General features: G+C 39.7%; 1 long non-coding RNA gene across 2 annotated transcripts in view; it reads left to right on the top strand.

Annotated features, from left to right (window-relative positions):
* Window positions 1-1,448: 1,448 nt before the first annotated feature.
* The window catches only part of LOC118558221, a 30,339-nt gene continuing 8,724 nt past the window's right edge, over window positions 1,449-23,063 (top strand). Inside the window, exon 1 of one of the 2 annotated variants that reach the window (XR_004928235.1) lies at window positions 1,449-1,488. This is a non-coding gene — a long non-coding RNA (uncharacterized LOC118558221). Of the gene's footprint in view, window positions 1,489-17,819; window positions 17,873-23,063 lie in introns of those variants that run through there. The other variant, XR_004928234.1, reaches the window with a different exon arrangement.

The raw sequence follows: 23,063 nt of genomic DNA, 5'->3' as shown, positions 1-23,063 counted from the left end.
TGAAAAGCAAGTTGTTGTTTTTATTCACACAGTTTCTCTGAGCCTCCTCACTTTTTCTCCATCTCAGCATCATAAATTACACCTAAAGGTAGTTTATTTATAATGAACCAGTTCACAACAAAAAGCAACATAAAGACGTGTAAAATCAGACAGATCCATCAATCTTTCCAAGGAGAACATTGGTGACTGTAAAGAAATCAACAATATTTCTGATGAATTGTTTAATAGCAGATTTTTCTCCCTGTCTCCTCAGACTGAGTGGCTGTAACCTCTCAGAGAGAAGCTGTAAAGCTCTGTCCTCAGTTCTCAGCTCCCAGTCCTCCAGTCTAAGAGAACTGGACCTGAGTAACAACAACCTGTGGGATTCAGGAGTGAAGCTTCTCTCTGCTGGACTGGAGAGTCCAAACTGCAGACTGGAAACTCTCAGGTACAAAGTTCTCCATCCTGTTGAAACCAGATTTCTGTCCACTACCTGTTAAAACATGATGGAAATGTTAGTTCATTGATAGATTTGTTAACTTTTGTCTGACCTTTATTCCCTATGAATAGAAACCAGTCACAGATTCACCATATAGGAGTGGTTCTCAAAGTTTTTTTTGTGCCCCATTAAAGATGGAAACATTTCCAAGACCTCCGACAACAAAATGTGTCAGAAATATAACTTTTATTGTTTTCTGTTTTAATGCATTAAAGCAGTCACTTTGAAGATTACCCAGAATTTAAAATTTAAATACATTATAAAATAATGGTCGACGTAATTGGTATTTCAGGACCCATCACTAGCATTTAAAAGGAGACTAACTTGGCCTTAGAACATTAGCTAAGATTACTGTATTTACGTTGTATCATTTTCTCAGATTTACCAAGTGGTTGGGTTGCTTTAACCTGCTTATTACACAGCTTTGTGTTCTGAAAGCAGCCCAGCTTAGTGCAGGTTCTGCTACATGTTGCTGCCACTGAGAGACCTGATGTCTCCGCCACCGTCATCATCAGCCATGGCAGCTGTTGACGGCCCTGACACAAACATTTCTGATATTTTTTAACATTTGGCAGCAAGTGCTTGAAAAGCAAGTTGTTGTTTTTATTCACATAGTTTCTCTGATCCTCCTCACTTTTACTCCATCTCAGTATCCTAAATTTCTCCTAAAGGTAGTTTATTTATAATGAACCAGTTCACAACAAAAAGCAACATAAAGACGTGTAAAATCAGACAGATCCACCAATATTTCCAAGGAGAACATTGGTGACTGTAAAGAAATCAACAATATTTCTGATGAATTGTTTAATAGCAGATTTTTCGCCCTGTCTTCTCAGAATGAGTGGCTGCAAGCTCTCAGAGAGAAGCTGTGAAGCTCTGTCCTCAGTTCTCAGCTCCCAGTCCTCCAGTCTCAGAGAACTGGACCTGAGTAACAACAACCTGCAGGATTCAGGAGTGATGCTTCTCTCTGCTGGACTGGAGAGTCCAAACTGCAAACTGGAAACTCTCAGGTACAAAGTTCTCCATCCTGTTGAAACCAGATTTCTGTCCATTACCTGCTAAAAATATGATGGAAATGTTAGTTCACTGATAGATTTTTTTAACTTTTGTCTGACCTTTATTCCCCATGAATAGAAACCAGGCACAGATTCACCGTATAGGAGTGATTCTCAAAGGTTTTATTTTGTAACCATTTTGAAGAATGAAAAACATTCAGGAGCCCCATCCCAACAAAATGTGTCAGAATTGTTAGTTATAGTTTTCAGTTTTAATGCATTCAATAATAATAATAATTATTATTATTATTATTAGGCGCCTGCCATAGCATTTGCAATGAGGAGGCAGTGCTGTGCTAATAAAGAGTCCGTTTAGAGGTGAATAGTAATAGGCCCTGCCCATGCATTTGCACTCACGGTGAAAGAATTATTTTGATAACTCTTATACTTTTTGAGCTACAGCGATTTGTTCGGGACCGTTTTTAGAGGATTTCTGAAAATCCATAAAAATCGCCTTTATATCATAATTTTTTACACCTTTATTAAACTTTTTCTAGCAAAAAACGATAGCTTTTCTTCTTCCCCTATCCGTTACGAACTAAACACAGAAAAAATTACGTCTCTACCATTTATGGATCAGGAGATATCGAGCGTTGTTCGGGGCAAAGTTCTCCATTATAATCCAATGGCACTTATTGTGAGCAAAGTCTCTGCACTTCGGTAGACTGCAGGTGTGTGAGTGAGTTTCCATGACGACGGAACTCTGAGGGCCAGAGGGAGAAGCTCAATGGGGTACCGCGCGCGAGCTATTTTTAGAAACATGACGTCACATCACGTGGTACGCAGTGGGGCAAACTCCGGAAACTCGCCGCTGTTTTGCTGTAAAAGAGACGTGCGTTAGCCTAGGTTTTACTCGGTAAACGACTGCTTTTTCCAAATCTAAGACCATGGTTTTTAAACATTGTTGCTATGGAACGTGCAACAGCGACTCGAGTTACGCTGATCGGCCGCATATGAAGGATGTTTTCTTCAAGACTGCCAAGGAGAAATGTGTGCGCTGGGTACACCGGTGCAGTCGGCCTACATATGTAGCAAGCATTTTGTCGGAGGAAAGGGCACAACCGAAGAACATCCCGACCCAATTCCAGCGACATCAAGTCAAGGTAAGAGTATTTTGGTGGCCGACATGTTAATAAAGTAGCGCCTGCTACCATGATAGCATATAGGCTATCATGGTAGCAGGCGCTAACATGATAGCCTGCTACCAGGATAGCCTACTCAAAAACATTTCAAATGAGACAAACATTAAACATATACCCATTCCTGGACGGTGATTGCAAACAAAAAAAAAAAAAAAAACGGCCGACGCCGCCATGATCGCCGCGCATGAAAAAAAAACAAAGCTTACCGTTCATCAACTCGGCCAGTTTTCCAGTCTTTTTAAGCTCTCGAACCTCAAGCCATCGTTTGAGCTGAAGGTTGGTGTGTTCTTCGACAGTGCGACCAGTAAACCGTGTGCCTGGGACATCGTCTTGGGAAAGTTTAACGGCTGTAAAGTCGGTCATATCGCTGGTTCTGTTGCGCTTGTAATAGCTGGGTACTCCGTGCGTTCTCTCCTGTGTGCCCTACCTAAGAGGCAAAAGGGGCGTTGCTCTTGAGACGGTGACGTCACGTGCGCGGTACCCCATTGGGATACAATGGCAACTTTCGACGCCCGCTGCAGCGGCTGTGATTAATGTAGGAAAAGGTGCAGTTTGCCGTGGTCTGACTGGATTGTCCTGAACAGATGAGCAGCGCCATCCCCAAAAGACAGAATGATGGATGTTTCCTGCACCACAAAGAATTAGATAGCCTACAAATGTGCTATAAGTGAAATGTTTAAACTTAACAATGTTTTACCATTTTAAAAGTAAAATGTATTAACATTTAATGTAAAGAAATTCCCTAAATTAAAAAATTTAATAAATGAAATATTGTATCTTCTTGCCAGTTTATGTACATAAGATACACTTTAGGTTGTTACATGTGCTCAGGACAACATTCACTTGATCAAAATATTAATAAATGCAAATTCAATTACCAAGTCAAATTGATTGTGAAATTGAATAGAACACATTTTAGTTGGACACAACTTTTGCATATGTAAACATCTGAATAGTCTGAAAATATGGATATACAATACTTAAGTTATTAAAAATGAAAAAGTAATTCCAGAACCTCAAGGTGCTAAACAAAGAAATATTTAAAATCACAGATCCAAAACACATTCTAATGTATTATAATTTCACTGATCTACAGTAGAATATAACCAGTATGCAAAAGAAATAGAGGGGGGGGGGGGGGGGGATAATTTACTCGATTAATCACATAATGTCGATAGGTAACTCGAGATTAATTGCAAATTAATTGTATGTTTTATCCTTTTATTTCTGAAAGTGTAATAGCCTGTTTGGGCATTTTAATATCCTAGTGCCAAATGTTAAACTCTGTGTAAACATCAGGGCGTCATGATTAGTCATTTAGCCATTATGGTCCAATGTGTAAATAAATTTGTAAATTAATACCATGCCAACATCTTTTTTTGCCTCTTAAACAAAGATAGACATGGCATTAGGCATTAATAAAAATTTTACATTTCAATAAAGTCATACGTTTTATTGTTCGTTTTTTCACTCTCTCTCACACACACATCTAATTCTGAGCTTTCACACCAACAATAACTTCTTTGAATATTTTTTGCTTGCTGTTTATATCCATATTCATACAGTTTAAGCCTGGAAAAAGGTTTTAAATCTCTAGGTCATTCCAGTCTTACACTTTGCTTGCAACTGGGCAGGAGCTTAGTTCCCTGAAATAGACTGTTTAGCAACTGTTTAGTAGTTCCAGGTCCTTCGTTTGGCAACGTGATTCAGCCTTAAGTTTGTTAAATACAGAAAAAACAAATTAATAAGCATTAAAGTACGGTTTATGGGTTGGGTTTCTACAATGTTATCAGCATGTTAAAAACTCATCTTCAGAACCAATGTCTGCTCAAAATGGTGATCTGCACCAAGTAATCTACTTTCAGCAGTTATCACTGGTTTTTGTATGGGCTGAGGATTGTCTCAAAAAGATTTGAATAAATTCACTTCAATTCAATTCAATTTTATTTATATAGCGCCAAATCATGAAACATGTCATCTCAAGGCACTTTACAAAATCAAGTTCAATCATATTATACAGATTGGGTCAGATTATACAGATTGGTCAAAAATGTCCTATATAAGGAAACCAGTTGATTGCATCAAAGTCCCGACAAGCAGCATTCACTCCTGGGGAACCGTAGAGCCACAGGGAGAGTCGTCTGCATTGTACATGGCTTTGCTGCAATCCCTCATACTGAGCAAGCATGAAGCGACAGTGGGAAGAAAAACCACCCATTAGCGGGAAGGAAAAACCTCCGGCAGAACCGGGCTCAGTATGAACGGTCATCTGCCTCGACCGACTGGGGTTACAGAAGACAGAGCAGAGACACAACAAGAGAGACAAAAAAGCACAGAAGCACACATTGATCTAGTAATCTGTTCTACATTAGATGGTAGTAGCGGGTGAGCCGTCTTCTCTGGATGATGTCACAGTTAACAGAACGCCAGACCAGGTGTACCTACTATGAAGAAAAAGAGAGAGAGCAAAAAGTTAAAAGCTGAAATGACGACAGTCATTTCAATGTAATACAATGCAAAACTGGAGAACAGTAGACTGAAGAACAGTAGAAATCAGTAGAGTGAGAAAATTAGACCCTGATGTCCTCCAGCAGCCTAGGCCTATCACAGCACAACTATAGAGATAGCTCAGGGTATGAGCCACGCTAACTATAAGCTTTGTCAAAAAGGAAAGTTTTAACATTAGTCTTAAAAATAGATAGGGTGTCTGCCTCACGGACCAAAACTGGGAGTTGGTTCCACAGGAGAGAAGCCTGATAGCTAAAGGATCTGCCTCCCATTCTACTTTTAGAGACTCTAGGAACCACCAGCAGACCTGCAGTCTGAGAGCGAAGTGCTCTGTTAGGAACATACGGGGTAATCAGAGCTCTGATATATGATGGAGCTTGATTATTAAGGGCTTTATACGTTAGAAGGAGAATTTTAAATTCTATTCTTGATTTAACAGTAAGCCAATGAAGGGAAGCTAAAATTGGAGACATATGATCCCTCTTGTTGATTTTCATCAGAACTCTTGCCGCAGCATTTTGAATCAGCTGAAGACTTTGAACTGCATTTTGTGGACTTCCTGATAGTAAAGAATTACAATAGTCCAGCCTTGAAGTAACAAATGCATGGACTAGTTTTTCAGCATCACTCCTGGACAGAATGTTTCTAATTTTGGCGATATTCCGGAGGTGAAAAAAGGAAACTCTGGAAACCTGTTTAATATGGGATTTAAATGACATGTCTTGGTCGAAAACAACACCAAGATTTTTAACTTTATTACCAGAGGCCAAGTTAATGCCATCCAGATTAAGGGATTGATTAAGAACTTTATTTTTTGAAGACTCTGGCCCAAAGATTACAACTTCTGTCTTGTCAGAATTTAAATGCAGGAAATTTAAAGTCATCCAGCTTTTGATGTCATCAAGACATGACTGCAGTCGAAGTAACTGATTGGATTCATCAGGATTTATGGATAAATATAGCTGAGTGTCATCAGCATAACAGTGGAAATTAATCCCATGCTGTCTGATAATTTTGCCAATCGGAAGCATATATATAGTAAATAGAATTGGTCCAAGGACTGAACCCTGTGGTACTCCACAAGTGACCCTAGAGTTTGAGGAAGATTTATTATTAACATGAACAAACTGGAATCTGTCCGACAGATAAGATTTAAACCAGCCTAATGCTTTTCCCTTAATCCCTACAGTATGCTCAAGTCTTTGTAGGAGAATATTGTGATCAACTGTATCAAATGCAGCACTGAGATCTAACAGGACAAGTATAGACACAAGTCCATTATCTGAGGCCATGAGAATATCATTGGTGACCTTCACCAGAGCTGTTTCAGTGCTATGATGAGCTCTGAAGCCTGACTGAAACTCCTCAAGTAGGTCATTACTTTGTAAATGTTCACATAGTTGATTAGCAACTACTTTGTATGAAGAATCCCATAAAATCATTACTGCTAAGAGCTAAGGGAATGGATGGATCAACAGAGCTGTGGCTCTGGGTAAGTTTGGCAACTGTACTGAAGAGAAATCTAGGATTATTCTTATTCTCCTCAATTAATGATGAAAAATATGCTGCTCTAACTCTGCGAAGGGTCTTGTTATACAACAATAGACTGTTCTTCCAGATTAGGTAGGATTCCTCTTGGTGTGTAGAGCGCCATTTTCTCTCCAATTTCCTAACATTGTGCTTCAAGGAACGCAGCTCTGAATTAAACCAAGGAGCTAGCTTCCTGTGAATAATCACCTTCTTTTTCAAGGGAGCTACATTGTCTAATGCAGAACGCAATGACGAAGTCATACCGTTTACAAAGACATCTATTTGTGAATTGGAAGAAACAACATTGCTGCCATCTACAGGGCATTTCTGCAATACGGAGGATATTAAAAAGGGGACAGACTCTTTAAGTTTTGATACAGCATTATCCGATAAAGATCTACTATAATGGAACCCTCTTTTGGGGGTGGAGAACTCAGTTAGATTAAACTCAAATGTTATTAAAAAATGATCAGATAGGACAGGGTTGTGAGGAAATACTGTTAATTCTTCACAATCAATGCCATATGTCAGCACAAGGTCTAAAGTATGGAGCCAAGAGTGCGTCGGTTTATGTACATTTTGAGCAAAACCAATTGAATCTAGGATAGTTTTAAAGGCTACACTAAGGTTATCACATTCTGTGTCAACATGGATGTTAAAATCACCCACTATAATAGCCTTATCAGTATTTAACACCAAATCAGATAAGAAATCTGACAACTCATCCAAAAACTGAGTGTAAGGGCCTGGTGGACGATACAAAACAACAAACAGAAGAGGTTTTATTGCTTTGCAGTTTGGATGAGGGAAACTGAGGGTTAAATGTTCAAAAGAACTGTAGTTATTAATTGGCCTGGGACTAATTAATAAATCAGACTGAAAGATGGTTGCCACTCCTCCTCCTCTTCCCACAGATCTGGGAATGTGGAAATTTGAATAATTGGAGGGAGTTGACTCATTCATACTAACGTAGTCCTCTTGTAGCCAGGTTTCTGTGAGACAAAACAAATCAATCTGTTAATCAGAAATCAATTCGTTAACTAACAAAGTCTTTGGAGGGAGAGACCTTATATTTAATAGACCACATTTAATTGTTTTATTTTTAGGTTCAAGGTGAACCGTATTTATTTTTATTAGGTTTTTATGATTTGTTCCTTTTAGATAAGTTTTTGATCTGTTAAGTTTTGGCCGTGGGAAAGACACCGTCTCAATAGGATAATGGATGGGTAACAGTACAGAAGCTGCAGAGAGGTGTGTTAAACTACGGCTCTGCTTCCTGGTCTGGACCCTGGGTTGTCAGCATTTAGGAGGACTAATAAATCCGGCCAGATTTCTAGAAAGAAGAGCTGCACCATCCAAAGTAGGATGGATGCCGTCTCTCCGGATCAGACCAGGTTTTCCCCAGAAAGTTCTCCAGTTATCAATGTAGCCCACGTCGTTTTCAGGACACCACCTAGACAACCAGCGGTTGAATGATGACATGCGGCTAAACATGTCATCACTGGTCAAATCAGGCAGGGGACCAGAGAAAATTACGGAGTCCGACATTGCTTTAGCAAACTCACACACCGAAGCAACACCAACTTTAGTGACCTCCGATCGGCATGATCGGGTGTCATTACCGCCAGCGTGAATAACAATCTTACTGTATTTACGCTTATCCTTAGCCAGCAGTTTTAGGTAAGATTCTATGTCGCCCGTTCTGGCCCCTGGCAGGCATTTAACTATGGTCCCTGGTGTCTCTAGTGCCACGTTTCTGACTATTGAGCTCCCAATAACCAGGATCGGCTTCTCAGCGGGTGTGTCGCTGAGTGGGGAAAATTTGTTTGAAACGCAGACGGGTTGGTGGTGAACTGGGGGCTGAAATCTAGAGCTATGCTTCCTACGAACTGTCACCCAGCTGGCCTGCTTACCCGGCTGCTCGGGTGCTTCTGGAGGACCACTAAGTGAACTAACGCTAGGTCTATGTGGCTCCGCGCTAGCAGAGGGGCGGCTATCAGCTGGTCTTTCCATAGCACGGAGCCGGGACACTAATTCTGACACCCTCGCCTCCAAAGCTACAAAAACACTACATTTATTACAAGTACCATTATCACTAAAGGAGGCAGAGGAATAGCTAAACATCTGACACAGAGAGCAGGAGATAAGGGGAGACTTAGTCAGAGACGGAGAAGCTGAAGTAATAGTAGGAGAGGAAGCCATTGTGGAGCTAAAGCTAGGCTAGGCTAAAGCTAGGCTAGCGCCCTTCTACCACGCCAAGAGAGCAAACCGTGAAACACGAGGAGTTCCCAAGCGTGATGTGCAGCAACAGAAAATGTTTGTGCTTATGTGTTAGAAACAGATGTTACAGCAAAGAGATTAAAGATAAAAGCGAGAGAATCTGGAGCAACAAACCATTGCTCACGCAGTGAAAACAGGAAGTGATACAATACGCCTTACCGCAAACAGGAAGTGACGTCAGCCAAACGGAGTCAGTTGGACCTTTTAAATATAAAAGGATATATATACATATACATACATTTATAAATATCCAAGTACAAAATACAAATATAAAAATGTGACATACAAATAAATAAACAAAATATAAATATAAAAATGTGACATACAAATAAATAAACAAATTTATATAAATAAACGTGTCTTTGTAAATATATTTTCGAGATTTGAAAATAAATATGCTTGACTTTGTATTTGGAATCTGCATTTGTGAATCTCCTTTTTGCATTTGTGAATCTCTGTTTCACTTTCATATTGATGACGTAATTTTGAGACATTCCTACTGCAAACCAAGATCCAAATATAAATGCCACTAGATTTGAATGCGAAGACACCCTCCACTGAACAACCAGCAGATGGCAGTGTTGTGCAGTCACAGCTAGTCTGGCAGAGCGGTCTCGTGCATAGACATATATAAAGAGTAGACCCCGCATCGACCGCTCTCGCCTATAAGTGCTGACGAGATTTAGGGGCGCCATCTTGGGGTGGTCGACAACTCTGCTCAGTCTAATGTGTTAACCAGGAGCAGAATCAATTTTAATCAACTATAACTCGTTTAATATTGAACTAATTTTCACATTTGTTTTGCTTAAAACTTTAAAACTATAGCTATTATAACAAATGGTCCAGTGCATTAAAATAATCTTAGTGAGGTTAAAAGTAATAAAATATTCTGACAGGATGTATGTATGTTTCAAAACACAGCCACTCATAAGTTTTTTATTACTATATAAACAAACACATTTGTACATGTACACATATATGTGTACATATATATACACGTTCCAAAATAGAACCCGTGATAGGCGAAATCCCTGAAGTAGTAACCTTTATTTTATTTTTTTTACAATTATTATACAATGAAATACTCCATAGTACATTGAAACCAAAGAACAAAATCTTTTTACAGGCCCAAGCATTTGTTTAACAAATAAAAGTACTGTATAACCATTATTTTATTATTATTGACAAATAACTACTGTGCTGTAAAATAATAATTTTAATCATCAATACAAACTGAAGGCTTCAAATTGCTGAGATCAGCACCGCCCCACCGCGACCCAAGTCATTGGATTAGAACGGGAGAAAATGAAAAATGATTATGAAAAAAAATACGAAGTACAGTAGGACAAATAGTGACAAACATGTATTTCACTGCTCTTCTGACTGAGCCGCTGCATCCTGACTGTGCTCTGTAACGTTTTTTTTCTTCTAAAGCACGCGGTGCTGGTGTGTTTTTTTTTTCGGTAGAAGAACATAGTTATCGGTAGTTGTTGTCGCTCTTCTTACCTCTGGGCAAAAAGATTCTTATAAACCGACATGCCAACACCGATTATTTTTGAGAACTGTAATGAACGGCAGCGGCTCATCAATGCAAGTCCGTGAAGCAGCGAGACCGTGAGAGGTGAACCGAAGCGATATAGCGAGGGCTCACTGTATATATATATATATATATATATATATATATATATATATATATATATATATATATATATATATATATATAAAATTCACCAATGTCTAAAGCTCTGAAGCCTTCACGCAATTGATGCAATTTTGGAGAGACTAGGTCACAAAAACTTGGACGTGTAGACCTGTATCTCTCTGTCTAATATTAGAAAAATCACATTATAAAATAAACAGTATATTTTAATCTTACTTGTGAAAAGTTATCCCTCGAGCCCAGACGTCAATAGTCCGTCGATTTAAACAAAAATAAGCCGCACAGTGCTGAGGTATGATTAGTGTGTTCAGCTTGAATCAGCAGGTTAGGGTAGCAGGTCGACCGCCCCAAGATGGCGGCCGTAATTCCTGCGCCGCGGCAGTCAATGTGAGGTCTACTCTTATATTATGTCTATAGTCTCATGTGCTCGTGACACGTCATCAGCCTCAGCCCGCTTGCCCAGAATGCACCGCGGCCGCAGCTTGATTCGAGACAGCGCAAATAGAGCTCACAGCGGTAAGTTAAAAATTCCCTTGTCTGCTGCTGTTGTTCTTCAAAAGTACGTTTTCAGATCGGCTGAGGTGAGAACATTATACTTTTAAGCTTCCCTATGTGGCCTGTTTACAGAGTTAGTGCGTAATTTTAATAAAAAGTCCGACGTTGAGCGGAGCAAAGAGACCTCCGAGGGAAGCCGCAAACAGGGCAGATGTTAGACCGTCTTTAGGACACTTCTGTCGGTCATGTAGTGTGCGTAGTACCGCTGGTTCTGATTTATTTGTTTTGTGTTTATCTGACTGACGTGTGTTGCTTTATTAACTATATATATATACTTGCTGGAATAAATTGCAGCATATAAAATTAATAAATAAATTAAACCTATAAATGTTTTTCCTATCTAAGTGAGGTTCTTCTGAGTCAGGACACAAATAATTATATATAAATTTGTGTTATATAAATTTGTTTATTTATATGTCACATTTTTATATTTATATTTTGTTTATTTATTTGTATGTCAGATTTTTATATTTGTATTTTGTACTTGGATATTTATAAATGTATGTATATGTATATATATCCTTTTATATTTATTCAAATATTTTTGAGACAATCCTCAGCCCATATTATTGCACCGTAAACTGCAGAAAATAGTGCAGAGTTGCTCTCTCTGCCTTCACTACCGTTGGCTCCTATGGTGGAGGGATATTTCAGCTGGATACAAAGTGTCTAATGCAGGCAGGTCTCTTAATAACCTCTGTTTCATCACTTATTTTAGAGCCCAAATAAGCGATTTCATTTTCAGAAACGTGCCCAAAAAAACGCAACCCGTGACTTACAAAATTTACAAGCGCCTTTAGAAAAAAACAAGCCATAAGTCGCATGAAATGAACAGCCTGTGCAACAGTGAGCATGGGTCTGTTTTGCTACAGTCTCTAGTGCTCTTGAAACTACGGAAAGCGCCGAGGGTAAAAGAAACCTCAGTCCGGAGACCGCGGCGGGGCAAAACATTAGGGAATGGTGTGTGTGTTTTGACGCACGATTAACGGCGACAAAAAATAAATAAAAATGTCTTACGCGTTAAAACTGACAACCCTAATTTATATACATTTTTAAATTCAGACCAGAGGGGGGGGAGGAATGTATCCCCCCCAGGGATAAAACATGAATGACCAGAGGGGGGGACGTCACAAGCAGGGGGGGAGGGGGGGGGGGGTAAATACCCCCCCCCCAGGTAAATCGCACCCAGAATATAACTAATCGGGATCTTTTTTGGCTTCTCCGCTCAGACAGCATCTTCGTGGATGATTCCCCCTGCATGCTCACAGGGGCTGCACAGATTCGAAAGATTTTGTCCATTTTTATATACCAAGTTGATGGTTACAGTCTGGGAGATTATTGTGAAAACGTTGAGCCTCCTGATAACTCTTTCCACATGTATGTGGACATTTGCAATCCTTCTTGTGGCAGTTAGACCCTCATTAGAAAACCATCCTCCTTTTATGGGTGAATGCTGGTAGAACAAGGTTAAATCGCCTCTCAAGCAGATCTTTGATGGTAGAGCCTCTGTATGCCGTCACTTCATCGCCAGGACAAAGATACTCCAGGAGCCAGCCCCTTCCCTGCCACATACATTATTTTTTATTCTTCTTCTTCTTTTCTCCTAGGAGTGATCATCAGTGCCTGTAGTGTCAGCATTTTTATTCATAGGTGACTCTGATTACGGAGCGGTCTGGTCAGCCTCTGCATCACAGTGGCTGTCATCTGTCAAACACAAGACCACAATCAGTTTAGCAGACAGCATTAAACATATCAATACTACTTTAAACCACGTTAACACCAAGCTAATAGAACAACACCTGGATCATTACTCATTCAAATATTCATATCACATATTCCTATCAGTTTTTATAAACACCCTGAGTTAGTATCTGGGATGCCATTTGTAAGGTTAAACAGTCAAGATATAACAGCAATATTTTGGGTTCTTTACTGTCATAATAGGAAAAAATTGGGTTTTCATCTTTAAAGTCAGATTTCCACCATGTTATACATTTGTAAATGTCACAGTTCCAAACTCTATTTAATTACACAGCTAAATGTTTAGTTTGTAAACTAAGTACTATGCTGCAAACCAAACTGCAAATTTAGTTTTCAAATTAAATATTTAAGTCCAAAGTAAACATTTAGTTTATATACTAAACGTTAACTTTGGAGCTAAACATTTAACTTGTTCATTAAATATTTTATTTGGAACTGACTAGTTTAAAGATTTATGAATAACAAAAATGAAAAATGAACCCTGCCTTTTATCTCTTATGACAGGCTAAATATGTTTTGATGTAAATCTTTCATTGTCTAACTTTACAAACGGAATTCCATACCAATTTGCGGGGTTGCAAATATATCCAGATAATAATTCACAGGAAGAACAAAGCTAAATGACGGTTGTCTTCATGTGAAAGCATATGAAATCATATGTTTTATCAAAATGGACACAATCAATCAATCAATGAATCAATCAAATTTTATTGTCAATTACAATTTGCATTACAATCGAAAAGTCAGTTCCAGTACAACCGTCCATCACATAAACATACAAAACATTTTGGGGGGAAAGATTGACTGAGGCCTTGTGTTGCCAAGGAACGCAGCCAGCCAGCCGCTGCTAAATAGCGCACCCGTCAAGGCCGCATTCCTCCAAAAAGCCCCGAACCCCGCCTGCACGGAGTTCACAAGGCACTGCCCTTGAACTCTCGAAGAAAGAGCAACAACATGGGGGAAAGAGAGGGGGAGAAAAAAAAAGAGACAGATGTTTGCCTATTTATGCTCCCACCTATAAAGAGACAAACAACCGACACAAAAAACCCTCATAGAACGAAAAGCACAAATAAACACAAGACAACATATATGCAGAAGGTAAACATTTGAGACCTGTCGCGTGTGCGTAATTCATCAGTTTTATGAGTATCAGTTATGTGTGTGTGTATGGGCGAAAGTGTTATATCTCCGTGAACACTCTCCAGAGGCCATTGTCCTTGATGTTATCAGCCGGCCCACAGTTCAGAGAAGCATCCTCAGGTGTCAGCGGGGGACGGGGGTAGCCATGGGCTTTTCTGGGCACTCTCCGCCATAACAATCCAGGAGTTGAGATAAGGAGGGAATCCAAATATGTTATTTGTTATGAGACAAGCTGCACTGCCTTTCCTGTCAGCTTTTAAGTCTTTTGCTGGCTCCACATAAATCCAAATTATTGGGCTTTTTCGTGCTTCACTCCCAGATTTTATCCCATCTCCCCTTGAGTTTAACCACCAAAGTCAGTCTGCGTTCCAACACAGGCAGCTTTTCGGCTTCGCCCCCATTCACCTGCCAGGTTTGTCCGTTCACAGCCAGAGTGAGCGCGTCATGCAGCCGGCAGCCTGATCAAGGCCAAATGGCTCCGACATCTGCTGTATTTGCCGATACTTCAAAAATCCACAAAAACCAATAAGTAGAGATCCCAGTATCCTTAATCCAATGTGAAAATTTCAAACATCCAGGAATGACAAGGTCGAAAGACACACCGTTTTCCTCCAGGAATTTTGGGTGTATCTCACAAAATAAGTCAAATCAGGACCGGACGGGTCCCCCTTCCGTTGCCTACCCGTCGAAAAAAATGTATCAATAGTATTGAGAGACCAGCTTACCAGATCCATGTTTTTCAGAGTTCGGTTGATATGAAGAAAGTGCTCAGAAGACAAGACATAGCAAAGCAAAGCAGGAGGGGGGGGGGGTAAAAGCGGCAGAGAGAGAAAAGACACGACTGACCTCGGAGAGAGACAGAGAGAGTTAAAGTAGGCTAACGTTAGCTTACCTGTCTGCTCTCCTCTTTATCACCTTGGAGCTTTTAATGCAACTTCGTAGCCCAGCCACTTTTCTGGCATCGTTGGTCTTCAGTCGGTCTTTTGTCTACAAAATTTAAAAAAATACGGTCGCTTCGGTGGTTTCTTCAGACTTGAAGCTTTTAACCACAGGCGGAGGGATTTCTCGTTCTTCGGCTAAAGGAAGTAGGGCACCTCGCATCGCATCCGCAGCTCTTGTACACCAATGATTAAAACACTCCTGCATTAACCTTTTACACCCAATATTATGACAACCTCTAACGTGCAAACGATCCCAGTCTTCTTTGAAGTCATATTTACGAGTAATTTGAGACCAAGTAGTTGCATGAGTGGTTTTCAGCATGCTCGCAAGACAGGAAGTGACCCGCCAGAATTTTGGCACAGAAAACCGTCAACTCACTCAATAGGGTGAAATTAGACTTTTTCTTATTTAATAGATATGATTACAAAACGTCAGGTAGCTACTAATAGACCTCCATTAGAGTTTTTCATCTAAGCGGACTGGATGAAGTAGTTGAGCCAATCACAACTAGTGCAGCACCCCTGTCTGCCAAGGCTCTTGGCTTGATCCGGAAGAAGAAGTCGGCCACCGGCCGCTTCTTCTATTTGTGATCGGCCCAGTTGTTTGGCCCAGTCCGATTACATGGAAAACTCAAATGGCTGTCTATTAGCTGCCTGACATTTTTCTTCCATAGTGCTCCTCCCTTAAAACTATCTTTGATGTATTTTTTCCGGGAAAATCAATGTTCCATAAAGTAAGTTAGAAAAAACTGTTCACGTTGAAGTTAAATGTGTTCTACACGATTCCTCCTTAGAAAACATTCGTCTTTGTGAGAATTACTTTGCTCAGAAAGAACTTGAATATGTTTTGAAAGTATTTTGTGTAAAGAATATAAAAAAATGTCTCACTGATATATTTGTGCTGAAGCTAAGCTAGCTGAGTGTGGAATGTACTGGTGATATTCAGACATAACCTGACTCTCGCCAGATGGATTTCGCTCCGCCTAGCTCCACTCACACCCATCTGGGAGCTCTTCCATAGAGAGTGATTTCTTGAACCCATTTTATTGTCCAACCAATCAGGACGCAGGGCTGTAGTTTCATAGATGTGACGTAGTGGAGAAGCGACCGTGAGACAGACAACAATGGCGGCTCGCATCGAGGAAGCAAGCGTTAACATTGATGCTGCTATCTCTTCCGTGTTGTCCAATCTATCTAATATTGTTTCATTAAAAGAACATCAGAGAACAGCTCTGAATGCTTTTGTTGGTGGAAACCATGTTTTCGCCCTTCTCCCGACCGGATTTGGCAAGTTTTGTTTTCCGGGGCGCGCCGTAGCGGAGCGGTTAGCGCGAACCATGTTAGGAGGCCTTTAGTCCTCGACGCTGTCGGCAAGGGATCGACTCCGACCCGTGGCGCTTTGCCGCCTGTCTTCCCCCCTCTTCCTGTCAGCTCACTGTCAATAAAACGCGTGCCACTAGAGCCGCAAACACATAAAAAAAGAAAAAAGTTTCTTCTTAGGTGTGATTGTGTGTGTGAATGGTTGTTTGTCTCTGTGTTGCCCTGCGACAGACTGGCGACCTGTCCAGGGTGAACTGCACCTCTCTCCCATTGAACGCTGGAGACAGACACCAGCAACCCCACGACCCCATGAGGGATTAAGTGGTTTGGAAAATGGATGGATGGATAATATATTAAACTTATATAGTGCTTTTTGGACACTCAAACACGCCTTACAAAACAATTTTTAAAAACACAGAAATATACGAAAATCATACTACGGAAAAGCAAGTTTAAATAAGTGGGATTTTTAGTTCTGTAATGAGTCTGAGTTCCTGATGGTTTGGGGCGGCAGCAGTGAAGTTTTGGTTCTTTAAAGCCATTGATCTGATCATTAGAATTCAATTTAGAATTTAAACACATTATATTAAATGGTTTCTAACAGCTAGGATCTTTCAACATTGCCACACTTTTTAACTATATAATATAAACAACAAAATAAAAGGTTTTTAGCCCAACTCGTACCTGCAGTTAAAACAAAGGATGAAACTAAAATGTTCACTGCCTGCAGACACAGCTCCTTCTCTCTCTGGAAAGACGGCACGTTAATTTTAACTATCCATGAACCTCATCATCAATAAAATTCAGAGACCCAGAATAGACCAGCTGAAAATAATGAAAAATAATATCAAGCCATTAATATTAAAGGCAAACATCAGTTACATTAGGTTTCATACTTTTTTAGGAGTTAAACATTATGATGTGTTCTGAAAGCAGCCCAGCTTAGCGCAGGTTCTGCTACATGTTGCTGCCACTGAGAGACCTGATGTCACTGCCACCATCATCATCAGCCATGGCAGCTGGTGACGGCCCTGCCACAAACATTTTTGTTTTTTAACATTTGGCAGCAAATGCTTGAAAAGCAAGTTGTTGTTTTTATTCACACAGTTTCTCTGATCCTCCTCACTTTTTCTCCATCTCAGCATCCTAAATTACACCTAAAGGTAATTTATTCATAATGAACCAGTTCACAATAAAAGGCAACATAAAGACGTGTAAAATCAGACAGATCCATCAATCTTTCCAAGGAGAACATTGGTGACTGTAAAGAAATCAACAATATTTCTGATGAATTGTTTAATAGCAGATTTTTCTCCCTGTCTCCTCAGACTTAGTGGCTGTAACCTCTCAGAGAGAAGCTGTGAAGCTCTGTCCTCAGTTCTCAGCTCCCAGTCCTCCAGTCTCAGAGAACTGGACCTGAGTAACAACAACCTGCAGGATTCAGGAGTGAAGCTTCTCTCTGCTGGACTGGAGAGTCCAAACTGCAGACTGGAAACTCTCAGGTACAAAGTTCTCCATCCTGTTGCAACCAGATTTCTGTCCATTACCTGCTAAACATGATGGAAATATAAGTTTATTGAGATTATTCATGATTCAATTTTGACACTGTACAATACTTCAAGTTTCTATCCTACAATGTGAAATATTTACACACATATTTAACAATCTATACAGCAACATATACCTGCAATGTACATAACACTACTGTAAATTGTATATATTTTTGATTATCTGACACTTTGATATTGAAGCTGATTGGAGCTGGCTTTAATCTTGTTGTACATGTGTGGAATATGATGTACAATAACAATAATAAACATTCTGATTCTGTTATATTATTCATCTACAGGCAACTATACGTTACCTCAATGCAGAGAAGCTGAAAACAACCACCTGGGCCCCCACCACTAATGGGACCCACTGGTTATCCAGCCATTTAACATTATCCCTGAATTAGTTATGTGTGTTTTGAATAAAATAATTAAGATTTACAATCACAAAAGTAACAAAAATGTAACATAATACATCATCAACTTCTGTTTCCCTTTCCATTTACTAAAATGGATTATTCGGTCTCAGCACATAAAGATCCCAGAATGCAGTGTGCTGATTGAGCAGCAGGAGAGATCAGAACAGAGAAAGATGAAGCAGAGCTATCAAAGCAGAGCTGGAAGCAGAAAAAGTGAGATAAAAGAAAAAGGTGTTGTTCTACCAAAATGGTCTGAAGCCCTGGATGTTTTCTAAACAGCCCCAGATCTCATTAGACTTAGACTAACTTTATTGTCATTTTGTATGTACAGAGTGTATACAAAACAAAATTTCATTGCATACAGCTTACGACAGTGTAATGAGATTACAGTTGGAATAAAATAACATTACAATATAAAGTGCAGCTGTGATAAGAATTTAACAATGCAGGAGAAAAACTGTTTTTCTTAGCGTGTGCAGAATAATGTTCTTCCATGTTTATGGTGCAAAAATAATGGTGCAAAAAGGCATCAATATGAAAAGTTCAGTGCAATGCAAAATAATATGTTGCAAAGATGCAGTAAACGTTCAGTTGTGTACTATTTAAATGGATTATAAAAAGTTGGTAGTGCAAAATAATGATGCAAATCAGATGCAGAGTCCAGTTTATTGTTCAACAGTTCAGCAGTCTGATGGCAACAGGAAAAAAGCTACTCCCATAACCAGGACCCAGTGTTTTTAATGGTGAAGTTGCTTGTTTGGGCTTGACTTTCTTTCAGAGAGAAACCCTTTAATCATCTCCCTGTTTCCCAAAATAAAGCAGAACATGAGTGGTAGATAGTTTGTCCTCTCCATGTCCCAGTTTCCTGGTCATCGCGCCCAACAGAGTTTATTCACAGGGTTTCAATCAATCAATCAATTTTATTTGTCAACTGCAATTTGCATTGCAATCGAAAATTCAGTTCCAGTACAACCGTCCATCACATACACTTAAACAAACATTTTGGGGGAACGATTGACTGAGGCCTTGCGTTGCCAGCCGTTAGGTGCGTTCCTCCAAACTGCCTCAGACCCCGCTTTATACGGAGTCCCCAGGCGCTGCCCTTGAATCTGTTGAAGAAAGATTAACACTGGGGGAGTGGAGGGAGATAAAAAAGACAGGTGTAGCACCTGTCTTTTTTATCTCCACGGGTCATTAAAAAGCATTAAGTCATTATATTATTTTTCTTACAATTAAGAAACACGCTCGCGTACGCGCTCAAATCTGCTAACTCTTCTCAACCCACTATCCTCGCACTCGGTTCCGTGTCTGCTTGCACTCTCAACCTGATCCTTCCACGCTCAACACCAGCTGTACGCTCGCTTGACTCTGTGCGCTCGTGACTTAAAAAACTGTCCACCACACCAGCCAATCACAGACAGGTTTCTTTCCATCCCATCAGAGTATGGCTTGCAAATACTGCATCCAGACGGATTAAATCAAAATACTGCAGCTTTTGGCAGAAACTACTAAACATTACGGTGGGATTGAAGAAAAACCAACAACCAACTAGAACTGCAAGCAGTTATTAACGGGTTCCAAGCCCACGCACCGCCCCCTTTGAGCATGTTCCTGGACTTCAGCATTCAATCCCACAGCATCTGGTGGAAAAACTGGAACATCTGGGCTTCAGCACACCCCTCAACACTTCCTCACCTCCTGACCACTGTCAGTCCGGGTCTGACAGACCACCTCTGATGTCATCACCCTCAGCACGGGCTCCCCTTAGGGCTGCGTCCGCAGCCCCCTCTTGTTTACTCTGATGACACACGACTGCACCCCCAGGTTCACCCCCAATCACATCATGAAGTTCGCAGATGACACAAACTCATCAACAGTTCAGCTATGGAGGTGGTTAGCAGCACCAAGTTCCTGGGGGTGCACATCACGGTCAACCTCACCTGGTCTGTGAACACCACGTCACTGGTGAAGAGGGCACAGAAGCGCTTGTACTTCCTGCAGAGGATGAGGAGAGCCCACCTGTCCCCACACATTCTCACAACCTTCTACAGAAGTACCATAGAGAGCATTCTGACCAGCTGTCTCTCTGTGTGGTGTGGAGGCAGCAGCACCTCCGACTGGTGGAAAATGAGGAGAGTGGTGGGGACAGCAGAAGGGATCATAGGGGCTCCTCTTTCCTCACATCTCATCCCAGCGCTGCATGTCCGCAGCCCATAGCATCAACAGAGACCCTCAAACCCCCACCATGAACTGTTCCCCATATATATATATATATATATATATATATATATATATATATATATATATATATATATATATATATATATATATATATATATAAAATGAATGTTCTTCATTTACAGTGACCCTTTAAACCATTAATGCTATTACTCCTTTTCATGACAACTCATAATATATGAATTACATGTTTCCCGTAACTTATACCTTTTTATTCTAAGTTCAACCAAGATATTCTCTTATTATCCTTGTAGCTTGTAGTGTTAAATAAGACTAAAATCGTTTCATTTGAATCAAGGTATGCAGATGTTGATAGATATATCTATCTATCAGTGACGTGCGGTAGGGTTCATAGCTGGCGAAGCACTGACATCATCAGTCAGATTTACAAATATATACATTCTACAGAGTAGACTCGTTGCAAAGTGCTGAAGGAGACTGGTTGAGCCAAATCAATTAACCAAGAGACATGGAAAAAATATTGATTATTTGTTAAAAAAAAAAAAAAAAAACTAAATTATTTGTCATTTGATTGGTAGCAGTTTATGAGTTATGATGTATTTCTAACTAACCTACATTACGCACATTTCATTACAAAAACAAAACATGAATAATTATCGCTGTCTTACCTCTACTTAGAAATTAAGTGCAGCTGCGCTCTTTCTGAACAAAAATATCGGTCACTTTCCGGTAAAAGTTCTTTTTATCTTCTTCAGTTTTAAAAGTTTCTCAGTCTAGGTGGAGCTCACTGCCAGGGAGGAAAGCCTTCCTTCATCAGTCCTGTTCCAGCTCTATGTTTAGAGTCTTTTTAGTGCTTTACTTGTTTAGCAAAACTCGCTAATAACACATCCATAACTTGCTTTGACTCTACTATTTGGGGATCAGAGCGGTGCCCCTTGAGCGCCCCCTGCCTAGAGGCCAAGGAACTGCCGGCCTCACCTACAACCAGCTCTTTGGCATTTATGATCGCCCAGCAGCACACGAAAACACATAGTTTAATGACCAAAACACAATTCGTAATCCACATATATTAAATTGTGGAAAATCAGTTCATCATTGTTTGAACAATTGAATTTATGATCTAGAGACAGGAAGATGCATTCACGGAATGGAAGTCAGCGCAGTTAACATGGGATTGCGCAATCCCAGGGGAGGCCAAGATCGCTGGCTTGGTGGCGCTTCACTATCAAGCACCACTAAGGATTTACGTTAAAAATAGCCAAAAGTCTTTGATTTTAAAGAGAATATGATAAAAAAATAAGGAAATTAGATTAAAAAAACAATTATTATTACAAATGACTGCGTGAATCACAATATATATTGTTATCATTATTCTATATTTTCTATCTTTCCATGATTGCCTCCCTTGAATGCATGTCACTGCTATCTATAACTATAACCCATAACCTTTGCACAACATTCGCATATTTGCTCATTTTGCATCATTGCATCTCCAACTAGCATTACAAATGCTGTCGAACTCTCAGTTTCTAAATGCATTCTCGCACAAATGCCCTTTGCACAATCAATTCAGTACATACAAATGGTTTTAAAAATACTTACCTGTACACTGTGACTTTCTCATGCATTGTTTACACTTCAATTGTTTACTTTTAAATCACTGCTGCACCTTATATTGTAATTTAAATTGACTGTAATTTACAAGCTGTATTCTTGCACAAATTGCCCTCTGCACAATCAATTCTGCATATACAAATGTTTTTTAAAAATACACACCTGTACACTGTGACTTCTCCTGATTTGTTTGCATTTCAATTGTTTACTTCAAATCACTGCTGCACCTTATACTGTAATTTATTTTACTGCAATTTACAAGCTGTATGCAACGGAATTTCGTTCTGTATGCACTCTGTGCATACAAACTGACAAATAAAGTTTTCTAATTCTCTCTAAGTCTATCTATCTATCTATCCATATTATATTATAGCGTTACTTTTCGAATAAGTCTGATCCATATCTGAACTATGGATCTTTGCAAATGTTCTTGCCATTACTTCTACTTTTTATTCATTTGTTAATGCTGTTCCTTCTTCATGTTTTAGAACTGGATATGTTCTCTCTGATCTATTTCCCTTCATTTTCTTAATCATTCCCCATACCTCAGCTATAGAAGTTGTTCTGCCTATTGAATCACAAAAATCTCTCCATTTTGTCTTCTTTGCCTTCTAAATAACTTTCCTTGCTTCTGCTTGATCTTTTTTATATTCAATTAAATTTTTTAAATTATGTGTTCTTTTCAAAACTCTAAAAGCTATCCTCCCATTTCAAGTCTCTGCTCCGCTTAGAAAAAACACAAGATGTGACGTCACTTCCGGTGATGTGCCCAAATATGGGCATAATGGCCGCCCTGTTCACAGTTCTGGATGGCAGAGCTCTCGATGATGAGAGCTGTAAACTGATCACAAACTTCATAAATTTGTTAAAATTCAACGGTTTGCTCTAAAATTCTGAAAATATTCATGAAT

The sequence above is a fragment of the Fundulus heteroclitus genome, unplaced genomic scaffold (assembly GCF_011125445.2).
Source record: "Fundulus heteroclitus isolate FHET01 unplaced genomic scaffold, MU-UCD_Fhet_4.1 scaffold_111, whole genome shotgun sequence".
NCBI lineage: Eukaryota > Metazoa > Chordata > Actinopteri > Cyprinodontiformes > Fundulidae > Fundulus > Fundulus heteroclitus.
Note: the sequence above shows the minus strand (reverse complement) of the source record. Positions and strands in the feature narration are given on the sequence as shown.